Source organism: Lissotriton helveticus, chromosome 7 (assembly GCF_964261635.1).
Source record: "Lissotriton helveticus chromosome 7, aLisHel1.1, whole genome shotgun sequence".
Taxonomy (NCBI): Eukaryota; Metazoa; Chordata; class Amphibia; order Caudata; family Salamandridae; genus Lissotriton; species Lissotriton helveticus.
Window position 1 is genome coordinate 1,512,169,268 of NC_136068.1, and position 16,111 is coordinate 1,512,185,378.

Consider the following 16,111-nt stretch of genomic DNA (forward strand, 5'->3'; position numbering starts at 1 on the left):
TTCCTGAAGTCAGGGATTACATCTCTTTGTTTTTACTCTAGGCCTGGGTGACATTTTCAGCACCCTGGTGTAATTTCACATATTTTGGGTTATACTTATTATGTGAAATTCATGTCTGAAATTACTTCATAATACCACAACATGTAATTATACCCCATTCATACCCAAATCATATTATGTGAATGTGGGAAACAACTAGAGCGCCAGCAGCTGTTGTTCACCAAACTTTTTGTTTTTTACACGAAGAAGCATTTCACACTAAAATATAATGATAAAAGCTGGATTTACATATTGCGTAATTACTTGTAGTTTCAAGAAAGCCAATTGCACAACTTGTGCACTCCCCAAATGTAATCAGGACATCTTTGAGAGTATATTCAGTTACAAGGAGAAGAATGCTAGCGAAACCACCCCATGATCTGCCATGCAATCTTTCGATGATGATCTAATGGTGACTGATGTAAAGCAATACCCAATCACCACTTTTCTTAAACTCTGTCATCTGTGAGAGGAGCTCTGAAACTATAGCAATAGGGATTAAGCAGGTTAAGTGGCACAAGGTCTCAGATGTTTTAGGAGCCTTTTACAGATGGCTCCCGCCACGACAATGCAGCTAGCATGGAGTCACATTTGGGCGTATGGGTGTGAAGAGCCCAGCGCAACCTACTACCAAGGCTCAGAAAAATGAGTATCAAAGTGCAATCTGCTCCCAGGACAGAGCAGAGGTGTACATATATCATTAGTGCAGCAGGAATGGTGGCACCTGAACTGAAAGAGGTGCCCACTGCACTGTAGCCAAAGTCCAAGTATGAAGCATAAGTACACAGCTATTAGTACAGTTACAGTTGTGCTAGTCAGACCTAGGATGAAATGCCCTACAACAGCCTGCTACTGACATTAGGGATTGGGGCGGTGGTATTGTATTGTACAGTGATTCATGTGGTGTGCCACAGCACCTTTTTGGACAGGTAGCATGCCACACCATGAGAGCGTGTGTGGCTTTCAGAGTGTTGTATTTATTATCATTCTATAAAGGAAGTGTTTTGATTTCATGGATAACTAACCATAGAGATGCTTATCTTGTCTTGGGGTGCAGTGCCTACAAGTGGAGCAGGAGCTGTGAGAGATAGGCCTGCAAATTATAATATAGTCATGACTAAAGCACAAGCCTTATCAGAGGGATGAAAGGGTGATATGTGTAGATACACTAAAAAAGAGGGGTAAACAGAGATGGCTTGGGAATCCATCTGGCAACATTTGCAAGAAAGGATCATGCCAAATGTGTAAAATGATAGAGTGTGTGAAATTTGCATCATGTGTGCGTAAACATGCAAAATGTCAGGAAAATTATGTGAAATCACATGTAAGGACTGCAAATCCATTATTTACTGCTGTATGTGAGCACGGAAAGAGTTTTGTGGTAAAAACAAAGCACAAAAATACATTAGTGGCACAAGCAACAGAAGGTCACATTCTGGACATTCACATTATTCCCATGCACCTGCGGTCAATGTTTACCACAAATGACACGTAGTTATGTGAAATGGCACAATTTTTGTAATTCTGCATAATAAGTGTAGCATGAAATTCTCGAAATTACGTGAATCACGCAGCTTAATTAGAATTTCAAAAAGGCCTAAAAACTGCGTCAAACGGTAAGATGTATTTACAAATTTGCCTGCATCACACACAAAACCCTTCACTCACATTCCCCCAACTACCTAAACAGCAAACTGGTAAAATCAGAAAGATCCAGAACTCTGAGAAGCTCCAACTCACTTCTTCTCATCCCTCCAAAATTGAGAAGGAAAACCACTCAGTGTCAAACCTTTTCTGGTAACGTACCCAGGATGTGAAACACACTCCCTATAGCCTCAGATGCAACCCCTCTTTCTCCTGCTTCAAAAGGGACCTGAAACTCCTCCTCAACAAATACCTTACCGACCATGTCAACTAACCTAGACTCCAATATCCTAGTTGACTCTCCACTCACTTGACCATCAAGGATAGGTGGTTATTTGACTGTTTCAACCACCTGAGCTTTCTCCCTCCCCTTCACTTCATGCCTAATTTTAATGTTTTGCTTATATCTGTATGCATCCTTATGTCCTGCTATGTAATGCAATTTCCTTTCCTTTGTGCATGTACAGCGCTCTGATACCCGCACTATATAAAACTTATAAAATAAAAAATAAAATAAATAAATGATGGGAGCTGGTACTATGAGAAGTAGCCATGCACCATGTTTTTCAAAGGTAGGGATACTGCTGAGTAATGTACAATGATATGTCATTGACTTTGGAGAAGAACACCATGAGATGTGTAGAGATCAGTCCTCTAGAAGACTTTTAGCCAGGCCCACTATAATTATTTGGCAGGGGAGGGCCACATTTTGCAGCAGGTTTGAGTTAATTATGGAGCATGAATAGGCAAATTATGCTTTTTAATGTGGCCCACCTTGTGCTATTACTTCATTACCTTTCATTTTTAAACTTTGTAACACTGCCTGGGCATTAGTTTAATACTCAAGAGGTGATCTTATGAAGGGCAGGGTTTTTTATAAGAAAAAGTAGACCATTGGACTGTAAAGGACCTCCTTATGAAAACACACAGACAGAAGCATGCAGTCAACATTTGTAATAAATGCATATTTAAGTCAAAGCTATTGGTTTTCCTACTAGTTCTGGAAAAAAGAAATGATTTAGAATTGCAATATAAATGTGTTTTAATGGGCATTTGCCTCTGTGGCCCGGCTCTTTCACAACAGTTAAAGAACGTGAAATAGTTTGTCAACCAATTAAAGACTTCAGGAGCCTACTTCGGCTCTTTTAGTGTAGTTGCTTTATTTTACAACACACTTGAGCACTCGGATTGTAACTATTAAAAATAAGACAACAGAAATTGTACTGTCGTGCAGTTTGTGAAACAATAATCTGGAACTATGTCATTACGGATTCCTTAAAATACCGAATCGGTAAATTACCAAATCTGAAATGTAGGAAGCACTCAAATGAGTGCATTGCATGGTTAAGGATTCGGTATTTACCACCAAATGAAAGTTGGTGGCAAATATCAAAAACCTTTGAAAAAGCAAATTTGTGCTTTTTTCAAAAGTGCCATGTGGCATACATACATGCCATTAGGACATATATGTGTGCCACATGTGCACCCATGCACTTTTCAGGGGTGCAGCAGGGTGTCAATGTGACACCCTGCCACCCTTGAATGTGCTCCCCTATTACCGAATCGGTATTTACCGATTCAGTCATTCCTTTTGATTCCTATGGGCATCCAGGCCCATAGGAATGAATGGGAATTGCCAATTCGGTATTTACCGAATCGGTAATTACAGAATATTATCAATTCGGTAAACTTTACCAAATACTTACCTACATACCATTTACCGATTCTGAAATACCGAATCGGTAAAATTAGGTATTTTAGAATCGGTAAATTAAACTTACCTACATCTGGTCCCTTGACTTTATGGGCCATATGTATCAACACCCTCATTTGCGATTCTCAAATAGCGATTTTTTAGAATGTTATTAAGTGTCTATACAGTGGATGATATGCCTAATAGAAAAATTATAATAAATAAAAATAAATATACATATAAAAGACATAATTGATGTCTCTGAAAAAACATTGGCTGTACCTATTAAGTCGATGTACAAGCCCAAGTTACTGAAAAATGTCAATGAGGGTCATAGCGACCAATGTTGAGAACTTGTAAAACATGATAGCCAATATGGATAGCTTAGGAGTGCCATGTGTTAGAGATGGAGTAAACAATATTCTGTCTTTGTCCTGTTGCAGTTCTTTGTTCTATGGTACAGTTATGGCTCACTTAGTTGACAAGGCTGTCTATGTAATCCACAACATATTTTCAGAATGTGGACTGAATATGTTCCATATCATAACGTATTGATTTCAATATGCCGATGTTGGGCAAAAACCAATGGATACATTAACCATAATTGTATTAATGTGCAATCACAGTTACCATCTTTGAAGGCATGCTCAATACAGAGGCCACCCTGTTCTAAATGTATATAAATGTATAGAAAAGCCATGACTGCCATTAGATGCAAAATAATACATGAAACATCAAGAAAGTCACCGTTCTGAATATGTGAAAATATATATGTATATATAAAATTGTGTATAGAAAAATATATAAATAGTTGTAAATATGTGCACTAAATAGAAGTAATGTATTGGTATTTACCTCAGTACTGTTTTCCTTTTAACCTTCATCTCATTTTTTGCAAAGATGTGATGTTTTTAGACCCTATATTGTAAATAGTTTAGGATACTATACTGACACTGATAGGAACCTTTTTCTCATATATATGTTTTTTCTTTATTTCTCCTTTTTTGTGGGTGCATAGGTACTTCAGAACAATTCATCATGGCTTCCTGATGAAGGCTAAAAAGCCGAAACGCGCGTAGTAGTAGTAATCAAATCTTTAGCCATGTTTTTTAATATAATCATCTAGACAGTATCACAAATGTAAATTGCAAATAATTTGCATAGAGAAACAAATATGCACAATTTCATGCTGTTGTAGAATGTATAAATATAACGGAGACCAAAACATAATAAATGTATAAAAGATATTGGTTTTTCCTCCCTTTGATATATTATTGTTCAATAAAAATACACAAACCCTATTTGTACCGTGCACTCTGCTGATGATCTAGTGTTCCTATTTTCTTGTCAGTAAATATCCACCCTTTAACCCTGTTCCTAATTATTGTATTGACACACGTCAACAATAGTTTAAACAAGATTCTTTTATGAACTGGGAGCCAGTGGAGGGTCTTCAGGGCGGCAGAGGCAGACGCTCTAGGAGGAAGCCCTAGGACCAATTTGGCTGCTGCATGCTGAACTACCTTTAGTCTCCCTAGGGTGGCTTTATTTATCCCTGCGAGAAGACTATTGCAGTAGTCCAGCCCTGATAGTATAAGAGCCACTATCACTGTTTTCCTAGCCGCCAGCGGGATCAGGTTGAAGAACTTTCTCAGAATTTTGATAAGGCCATAACAAGTCCCTGTTACTTTTAGGACACGGGGTTTGAAAGAAAGGACAGTGTTAAACCATACGCCCAGATTTTTTGCAACCTCTACCGTTGAAGGGGGGGCTGCAGTGTTATCTGGCCACCAACTCTTTGGTTGGAAGGAGTTGTTTTTTCCAAACGGTTGTAGTTCCGTTTCGTCAGTATTACAGCAGAGATGATTATTTTTCATCCATTTGATGACTGCTGTAAGACAAGCTTTAACATTTTCCACTGCTTCCGTGGAATTCTTTGACAGGATCAGTTGAGTATCATCAGCATAAGATGTAGTTTCGATCCCATAAGCCGAGATCAGCAAAATAAGTGCGGCAATATATATATTAAAAAGAAGTGGACTAAGGGAAGCCCCCTGTGGGACACCCGTGGTCACGATACGTTCCGGCGAGAGAAAAGATCCCACGAGATGACCTGCTTCCTATTAGACAGGAAGGATGTATTCCATGCCAATGCCGAATCAGAAATGCCACAATATGTCAATCTAGCTATCAGGATATGGTGCGAGATGGAATCAAATGCGGCAGACAGATCCAAAAGGATCAAGACTGCCTTCTTGCCGTTGTCCATTATAAATTTCAGGGTGTCCGATATCTCGAGTAATACCGATTCTGTCGAATGTCTGGGCAGAATCCAGATTGGCAGGGATGGAACATTAGTGTTGATTCTGAAAAACTAGAGAGATCTTTATACACTATTCTCTCTTTGATCTTACCTAAGATTGGTAACAGGGATATGGGCTTATAATCAGAGAGGTTAGATGGATCTACATTCTGTTTTTCTTAAGTGGCTTAACAATGGCAAATTTCAATTCATCCGGTACTATACCAGTGGATAGGGAGGAATTCACAATATTGTTAATCACAGGAGACTCAATATCGATGATGTGATGTAAAAAGATTGGGGGACATGCATCCAATGTAGAGCCCGATTTTCAGGCCAATATCGCCTCCTTGATCTGGGATAGCATAGCAGTTTGGAAGGCTTGGAGGCAAGGACAGTCCTCTCTATAACCTGGAACCTTTCCCTCAATATGATCCAAGAGACCATGGGTCTCAAAGTTCATTTGAATGGTCTTTATTTTATCTTCAAAGTATAGTGAAATTTTGTTGCATATCTGATGGGAGGGGAGGATTACTGAACGTAAGCCTTTAGGATCTGTAAAGGAATTCACAATTTTGAATATTTCTTTTTGATTACGCTTTGCCAAAGTTATTCTATTATGGAAATATTCTTTTTTTGCTAATTTAATAGCTATATGATATTGTTTCCTGAAGGTTTTAAAGGTATGTAAATTGGAAGCTTCATATCCCTTTCTCCATCTGCGTTCTAGCTGTTTACAATGCAGATGAAGTCCCTCCAGTTCTTTTGAAAACCATGGGTCATTATGAATTTTCTTTTTACTCATTCTGGCCGTGCACTTCATAGGAGCTAATTCTTCGCATATAGACATAATCCAACTATGGAATCAGCGAGAATCCTCTCTAGGTTCCCCCATAAGAGTTGGAATCGTGTCTTGGGCGATTAGTGGTGAGGAAGGATTAATGGCTAATAAATGCCATTTCCGCCTCGGTGCCCCTGTATCATTCTTCAAAGCCGCACAGTCCCTATTGGGAATTGGAAAGGCTAATGGAATAAAACTGTGATCAGACCAGACTTGTGGGATTGGATTGCTTATCTGGAGTAAGATAATGTTTGTGAAAACAGCATCCAACGTATGTCCTGCTCTGTGTGTTGGTCCCTGGACCACTTTTTTCATGCCAAGCAGGGTGACCGTTTCCAGGAAGGAATTAATCCCTGGGCTGTCATTACATTCCAGATGCATCTCCAAGCAGTGAAACATTTGAATATCTGAGCGGTGCTTCACTGAGAGCATCCCCTAATGAGTCCAAAAAGGAATTACTGTTGCCTGGGGGGCGATATATTGAGGCCCCAGAGAAGGAGAAGGAATTATTTATAGCACAACAAAAGCCCATGCTTTCTGCTCCTTTAAGCCCATGTAAGGTGAGATTTTCCATTGTAGGATCTCTCTATGTATGATGGCTACTCCCCCACCCCTACTATCCTCTCTGTCTTTCCCGCACATTGTGAATTTGGCTGGCAGGGCGTCCGTAATATCCGGATTGGAGTCCTCCTTTAACCTAGATTCAGTAATGCATAAGAAGTCAAAATCGTCATCCATGATCAGTTCTTTAATATCTAAAGTTTGTCAAACTAAAGATCGTGCATTGATTATACCCCACTAATACACGCCTGATGACAGGCTCCTTTTACTTCATCCCTTGTTTTGGAAGATTCGTAGAATAGTATCTGTACCTGACATTTCCGGCATGTTATCGGGCCTCTGATTTTGTTGACTTCTATGTAATGTTCACAATGTTTATTGGTATTCAGTTCATGCAGATGATTCACTAAAAATATTCTACCAGGATGGAAACTGGCAGCATAGCTGGCGCTGGTCACATGTCGGCCACTGACGGGTGCCGACGGGCTTACCTTTGGCACGCCACTGGCGCGTCCGCTGCGCGTCTGCTGCACGTCAGCGCCCTTCCCTCCATTTATGCAATAATGTTAGGCGATGTGGCGAGAGACTAGACCGTCTCTTTAACAAAATGGCGGCCATAATTATCCCACCGGAAGTGGGGGGAAAGTGTCGCGTCAGCGCTCCCTCCACACAATCAGCAAAAGCTGTGATGGACCGGGGAGCAGAAGCAAAAAGATGCAAAAGCACCAAATTAGTAGTGAGGTAAGCATCCTAAGTACCCCCTATATGGATATGGGATTACAAGGAGAAGCAGTTTTCATCTTGGATTTGTCATCGTGTTTTATCCTTACATTTGAGAAGTTAAAGAATAAAAGATGATGAAAAACAATCCAAATGTGAAAATATTCAGTGTGTTATATGACGAATATACAATATTTTTGCTGTCATTTATTCAAAGTATAAACATGTAATGTGTATACACTTTGTGATTTATAAGAGATCTCCTTGGACTCTTGCATGACAAACCTTACTGTGCTCCTCAAAATCGTGGAATTTTATGTATAGATTTGTTTTTTGGTTGGAGTGAGCACATTCAAAAAACCTCTGGGACAAACAGTGTGCAGGCAAACTTTAGGCCAAAACCGATAATTTGTTGTGATTGTGTCTCATTTATTGCCACTGTGCGTGCCATCAAATGCTTAGCACTACCCTTTATTAAGCCTAACTGCTCACTCACACTACCACAAAAAGAGCATTACAGTTATCTACTTTTACCTCCCCGTACCTATTGAGGAATCACTGGACTCTCTGCATAGTGTTCTTCATTTTAGTACACTATATAGAGAGCCAGCTTCCTACATTCCCCACTTCAACACCTCCCCTGGTGAGGCATTAGCTTTTGGTGCTGCCTCAGAGTCACAAACCCATGTAAATCTAGGGCGGTGTCAAAAAGCCATGTGTGTTTTGTGGGAATACCCACAGCAACACCCATGACACACCCCTTTGAAACAGAGTATTGCTTGAAAGAGGGCAATATTTATAAGGGCATGTATAGCACGCCAGCAGAGAACACCACCAGAGTGTTAAAAAAAGTGACTCTCCGATGTAGCTAGGGACAAGTAAATATGCCCCGTAGTCTCCATGGATATACCTAATACACCTGTGCCCATGTCCTCCCACGGAATAGCAAGCGGCATATGGCTACACAAAAGTATTACAAACCACATCAGTAACTTAAGCAGCTATTTTTCCCCTGTGTGCAAATATACCCATAAGTACCTACAGAAGGCTGTACATCATAGCGAGAATTAATATGCTCAACATTCTATATAATTTATCCTAAATTGAATGGCTTTAAAAAATTAGAAGAAAATAAGAATAAAAAGATAGAAGAAATTAACAGAAGATCTGACACATTGGTCCTTACAGAGGTATACGAGTAGAGAACAAATGTAGTGCAGCTGCCAACAACGTGACAAACAGCAGAAAATCTAACAGCTGTAACTTCTCACAGCTAGACGCCACCCCTGTGAAAGTGGAAAATCATAAAGAAACATATAATCATAAACAACGAACATCAGAAGTGAATCAAAAACACTACACACATTTGAGGTAAATACCTAACAGCATAATGGTAAAAAACATCCCTGATTCTGATATAAATCCTGATGTTGGAATTAACCAAGATGAGTAGTGTACACTTCATAAAGGGGATAAAAACATAGAGGGCACATATCTAAGAAAGAGCTCCCATCAGCAATATAGGGAAGGTTCAGTCATCAAGATGTACAGCAAACTCAGGGGAGAGGAGTTAGCCTAACGGCTAAGGCGCTCGACCTCGGACCTAGGGATCTGGGTTCGAGTCTCGGTAACGACGCCAAAACCTCCTGTGGTTCTGGGCAAATCACTTAATCTCCTCGTGCCTAAAAAAAAATAAAAAAAAATGGAAGTGTGTGTCCTCATGTAAAACGTAACTTGTGCTATGTAAAGCGCTCTGATACCTGATTCGGTTCGGGTCTAGTTCACGCTATATAAAACTCTACAAACAAAAAAAAAAACTCCTTGTATGTGTTGAGGCCCTAAGGAATTTTAGTGTTCAACTCCAAGATATACTTGGATATACACTGTCCAAGGCAATAGGTTTAAGAAGAGTGTTGCTGCTTTTAGGGAAGACTGCAAAGTGTCTTGCTAAGGGATACTGTTTGTCTTTTTTCTTAATGGCCCACATGCGTTCTAAGACTCGTTTCTTGACTGGATGGATCGAGTTACTAATGTAAAGCTTCTTACATGGGCAAATGAGTGTGTACACACAGAAATTAGACTGAAAGTCAAGTAACTTTGTAATTGATCTGTTACTTTCAGTAAAAAGGGCACAGTAAGTCTTCACATTCTGGCTATACTTGCACACCTTGCAGTTGGCATGTGTAAAAGCCCATGGGGTGATCATTCGATTTGGCATTGTCAGAGACCACTTTGTTTCTATTTAATCTCTCCTAGACGTGAGTGAAACATTATGTAGTCAGAAAGGGTGTTCTGTTATGTATACAATTATATACTCTGTTAATGATCTCCTTTTTCCCCTTCCCTTTATACAGTAATTTATTACAGCCAGTTCTTCAATATCTACAATGTTGATATTTACTTATATATTGTATTACATTTCTCTTCTTTTCTTCTTTCTCTTTTCTTCTTTCCTTTTTCTCTCTTGAGTTCTTATATCCTCCTTCTCTTTCATAATGGAACTACTTTCAGAGTTTCTTTCTTTCTTCAAAATTATATTTTATTCTTTCAAAATTGTTGTTTATTAATCATTTGTTATTCCTTGATTCTGTATGCCTAGTTGCATTTCTCTTTTTGAAATAAAGCTTTTACTTTTTAAAAAAGGAAAGGGTGCTCTCAGTGAACAGGATATCCCAATGTCTGGTGAGAATATTTCACACATCTCCGGATTTTTGGTTAAAGGTGGTTATGAACTTTCTTGTTCCTTATCTGAGTTTCCACCCCCAGTACCCAATGTAACTAATCTATCTCTGTTAATGGTCTGAGCCTTGGAGAGGGTAGAAATTAGTACTTTGACCTTATTGCCTTTGTCATTGAAGCGGGCAAACACAGTTCTACTCTCTGCCTGGAAAACTTACTCAGTGCAACAATTTCTGCCCCCCTGAAGAAATTCTCCATAAAGAATGTGTTAGACTTGGCCCTTTTCCCTGAATTTTTTTGGCTTTCCGCTCCCCTAATTCAGGATGTCCCCCCATCGTAATAAAGTTGTATAGGCCCTGTGAGGTTGAGATGCACTGTGTAATATTAAAACCAATGCTAAGGTCCAGGTGCTCTCTTCCCCCAACATGGCTGCCACTGACCCCTGCTACTGCAGCGTGGTCTTTTTAGGCGCACTCTAGATGCCAGGAGCTGGCTGGAACCCCTAAACATTGTAACGATTCCAGCCGGCCGTGCCTGCCCACAGTTAGAGTTGGGAAGCTCCTGGAACCTTCCAGAATAGGGGCAGAGCCTGTTTTTGCCGCCTTAGAGGGTGGTCACCTAACCTGGGCCTATATAAAGAAAAGGAGGGAACGTTTTTAGTCAGTTAGGGCATCACTGACCTGGGGGACCCTACGCAGGAGACTTAGGCGGTAGGGCCTAGTCAGGAACCTATACCACTGGGGGTGACAGGGTTTAGGCGCTGCCCACCAAGCTGTGTGAAGAACACTGATCTAGCCCACTGACCTGGCCCTGCGGGAGGGGAACCCCGGGACAATCTGCAGTGACCTGCTGAGGAAACTTGTCAGCAGTCCGCAGCTCAACCCCCCCTTCAAGGAACAAAGTATCGACTTCAGAAGGGCACAGGAACCACCAAACGCCAAGAAGATCTTCTAACTACCACAGGACTGCTGGGGGATCAACCAGGTATTGACGATGTGTCACCCTCCCGCACCCCCTGACTCCACCTGGGCCCCCTTTCCTGATCTGCCACTGTCGTGTGGCCTGTCCTGCCTTGACTGAACTGAGCTGGGCTGCTCCTCAGCGCTCCTCTGCTGAAACTGACTGGGCTGCTAAGCTGCCTGCCCTACCTACCCAGCGCTCTTCCACTGTGCCCTGAGAAGCACTGTCTTTTTTTTCCTTGAGCGCTGTGACCGCCTGGTGAAGCGCTACTGCCATAGAGCGCTGTGACCGCCTAAAGACTGTTGCTGCCTGAAGCGCTGTGTGCCCGAGGCTGTTGGCGCTGTAGCGCCGCTTGACCCCACCGCCGCAGCCCCGGTCCTCTGTGAGCCCCTGTAGCGCTTCTTCACTGTGGGCGCCACCCAGCTACACCCCCGCGGCTCGGGGACTGCTGGCACTGTCTCGCGCCACCCGTAAGCCGCCCGTGTCCGAACTTCACTGCCGCGGCCCGGCGCTGGCCTGGGGGAGGCCCCCGTTGTGGGAATCATTGCGGCGGCCCCCGGTGCCAGGAGAGGGCCGCCCGGATTTAGAGTGGGTCGCACTAGGCCCTGAAGGCATCCTCCCACCTCATGTGACAGGGGCGTCGTCACAAACTCCGCCCCCACCGCGCTCCCATTGGGCCATGTCATCACGCCCCGCAGGCCGCGCTGCCATTGGCGGCTGCGGGTGCACCTTCCTTGTCTGCCTGCCCTGATTGGTTCCGGGCCCGAGGAGGTGAAGGGAGGCCCGGGACCAGCTCCGACGCCGGGGAAAGCTCAGGAATTCCCCCAAGGACCCCGGGAGGCCCGGGATCCTTCCGCCGCATCACTGGAGGGCTCAGGAGGAGCCCGAGAGCCCCCCCCTGCCAGCGCAGGCCCCCGGAGGGCCTGAATCCGACGAGGAGGGCCGCAGAGAAGCACGAGCCCCCCCCTCATCCTGACTGGCAGGAATCTCTGCAAGGGCTCCCCGAGGAGTCAAAGAGGCTACCTGCCCGGGGAGGTGGGCGGGAGGCCCCGAGTGCGCCCCTCCCCAGGAAAAACTGTTGCTGGGCCCCGCTGGCATTAATTAACTGCAAAGAGTGAGGTAAACCCCGGGGAGGAGGGCGGAAGGCCGGAGAAGGCCCCGAGTTCGCCCCTCGGGGGAAAGTTGAAGTTGGGCCCTGTTGGCCCTCATTGGCCCCTTCAGGCCCTGGAACTGATCCAGGGCCCCCAAAAGACACCGTGGGGGCCTCAGCTAATAAAAGTTAACCCCGGGATGGGGCATAGTTCCTTCGGGGCGATTGCCAGGCCCTGATTAGGGAAGGGTTGTTCTTGTCCCAGGAACTGTGGACATTCTTGCCTGATGAATGGTTCAGTAATGCGAGATGAAATGTCTATAGTGACAGAATGAGATGTTTGTCCTCTTACCCAGTGAAGATAATGAAAAGTTGAGACCTGCTCAGTCAGGTCCCCGGGGCCACAGTTTATATGCCCTTTGGAATGTTTAATTTGGACTGATTTGTAGGGATTTGATTATTCTTGATTCATACAATGTTTTACCCTCAATGGAATGGTTATTTTTGCTCAGGGAAGTGCTCTACTTCTGCCTAAGGAACTGCTTATTGCTGGGTAATGACACGCTCATCTCTTGAATGAAATGTTGATTCCTAATTAGGGAACTGTTTATTTTTATCTGAAGAAAGGCTACCCTGGTTAATGGAATTGTTTAATCTTGAGCGCTGAAATGTCCATCCCTGATTAAGGGGGATAGTCTAATGGCCAGTCTCACCTGATGAAAAGTATATCTTTACCAGACGAACAGTTTTCATTCCTATCTAATGAGATGTTCTTCCCCTGTCTGAGGACAGGTTTATGCCTGAGTCCATATGAAAGGCTTATTGCTGGGAAATGAACTGTTTTTCCCTATCGGATGACCAGTTTATTCCTGCTAAGGAGTTTAATGAAATGTCCACCCTTGCTCGGTGAGAAGTTAATTGATTTGCCTACTGAACAGGTTACTTACCTGATGAAATGTGGACTCTTGCTACATGACATGCTCATCCTTGCCTGATGAGCTGGTTGTCCATGCCTAATTAGAGGCTCACCTTCGTGGGGTGCCTTGGTATTTAATGCCTAATGAATTGTTTTACCCTGGTTTATTGTGACGTAATGAAATGCTAATCCCTTAATGAAATGGTTAATGCAAGACGCTACATTGATTATTGAACTGCTCCCTTTACTCCCCTCTGATGAAATGCTTTGAAGAGTAATTGATACTGTGATTTTTGATTACGCTGAACCTTGATCTTAGATAAAAACGTATTGTTTTAATCAAACTTACTGGTGTGGTCTCCGTCATTGCGTGCATTTATTGTCTCAGTGGATGTGTGTGTTGTGTAGTCACTTAACACCTGAGCTTTCGGGTGCCTACCTGCTCGTGCCAGGCTACCCCCGGGGAACTGGTAACCCCTGTTCCTACAGAATGCTATTGATGAGACTAGTAGGGTGGCTGGCTGTTCAGTGTGTGCAAGAGGGTATTACCTGCTGAACTCTTTCTGGACAACTTGGAAATCAGCTTATTACCCTCCACTTCTATTCGAGTATCCAGGAAATGCACACTGGTTCTACTTATGACTCCCTCAATTCAAATTTACATCATTGTCATTGAGTTTGGCAATGAAAGTAGAAGCTTGCTCCTCACTGCCCTTTCAAAACAGGAACAGGTTGTCTATGTATGTGTCTTGAGAATGACTCGATGTTAAACTCCTCAATGGTCCCGGAAACCTGTTGCTCCCACTACCCCATGAAGAGGTCGGCATAGCTGGGAGAAAAACAGGTGCACATCGCAGAAAAAGTTATTTTCAAGGCAGAATTGTATCATGGTATGTATCATCTCCATATGGAATGAAAATTAGACGGAGCGTGCTCTGATCCTTTAAGTTGCAATTTAATCCTCGTGTCTAATGGTAGTAAGCAAGCTGCTCACATCATTTCTAGAGGAAAAGCGTTTGTTGACTATATATTGGCGCCATATGATGAATCTTCCCAATTTAAAAAAAAAAAAATAGTGCACTGATGATTCTTGCATGGAAGTTTTAGGTTGATCCAACAAGCTGGGGCAGAGAAAAGGGGAGGTAAAAAAAAGTCTTCTCCTCGCCCGTCTCCCTGCGCGAGGACACTGTTGTACTCTGTGTCTCACGCTGCCCATTGACATGATAGAACCCGTTGTATTTTGACAGTTGTATTCTGTGAGTCAGTTGATGTCACCATTCTGGGGTGCTTGCGCGCATGCCTGAACTCATCTGTGGGAACTTTATTTATGACAATAAAACTTGTTCACAAGTACATTCTCTGCTGTGATTACTAAATCTTTGAGTGGCGACGAGGACGTTTGTCTCATCTGATGTTGAAGATTTCTTTAAAGATTCATCCATCTCTCATCTCAAACGCTCACTTTACCATCCCCAGACTAAGCAGCTACGACAGACAGTGTCAGGGTCTGTCTAAAACCTGCATGGGTGGTATCACACGAAGCTGGTAAAAGTAAACGCTCTGTACGCGAATCTAATTCTGACCCTTTTACCGCATTGAAGCCGTTTTTAAATGTGTAGGCATTTTTTACTTTTTGTATCTGCACTGTAACTCCGGTACTAATCTGCGGGGGGTGTATGTGAAGACAGTTACCTTCTGCGGCCATGTTGTCCCTGAGTGTCAGTCCCTCCACGGCCTGGTCGGTCGCGGCGATTTTGTGCCGATTGTATGGAGGGCTGGGAAGAGGGGCGGAGCACTTCCAGGGTCCCACGGCGGAGCGACAGTCAGCGCTCTAGTGGGAAGGGGCAGATATCTACATAAGGGGCTGGCCACAGTGAACGCAAAGCAGCTACGACAGACAGTGGCAGGGTCTGTCTAAAACCTGCATGGGTGGTATCACACGAAGCTGGTAAAAGTAAACGCTCTCTACGCGCATCTAATTCTGACCCTTTCACCGCATTGAAGCTATTTTTAAATGTGTAGGCGTCTTTAAGTTTTTGTATCTGCACTGTAACTCCGATACTAATCTGCAGGTGACTGTATGTGAAGACAGTTACCTTCTGCAGCCATGTTGTCCCTGAGTGTCAGTCCCTCCACGCCCTGGTCCGTCGCTGCGATTTTGTGCCGATTTTACGGAGGGCTGGGAAGAGGGGCGGAGCACTTCCGGGGCCCCAGGGCAGAGCGGCAGTCAGCGCTCTAGTGGGAAAGTTCCCTATTTAAAGCACATGCCACAGCCCAGGCGCAGCATATGCACGCAGTGGGCACGCCGAAGGCGCGTCCTAGGCAAGCCCATCTGCGCCCGTCCATGCCCGACTGAGGCCAGGGGCCAGAACCCCTGCCGGATCCGAGGCAGGTGTGCGCTACAGCTCTCAGCAGCCGAAGGCGCGCCAAAGGCAAGCCCGTCTGCACCCGTCTGGGTCCGACCGGGGGCCAGGGGCCAGAACCCCTGCCGGATTCGAGTCAGGTGTGCGCTACAGCTCTCAGCAGCTTTATACAATCGGTGCCCAGATGGGAGAGGAGTGCAGGCACAGTTTAAGGGCAGACAGATACAGCAGGAAATGCAATCACTGCTCCTTTACGTTTAGCCCACAGTTAGAGCCAAGAGAGTCTGAGCAGAGACTGACCCT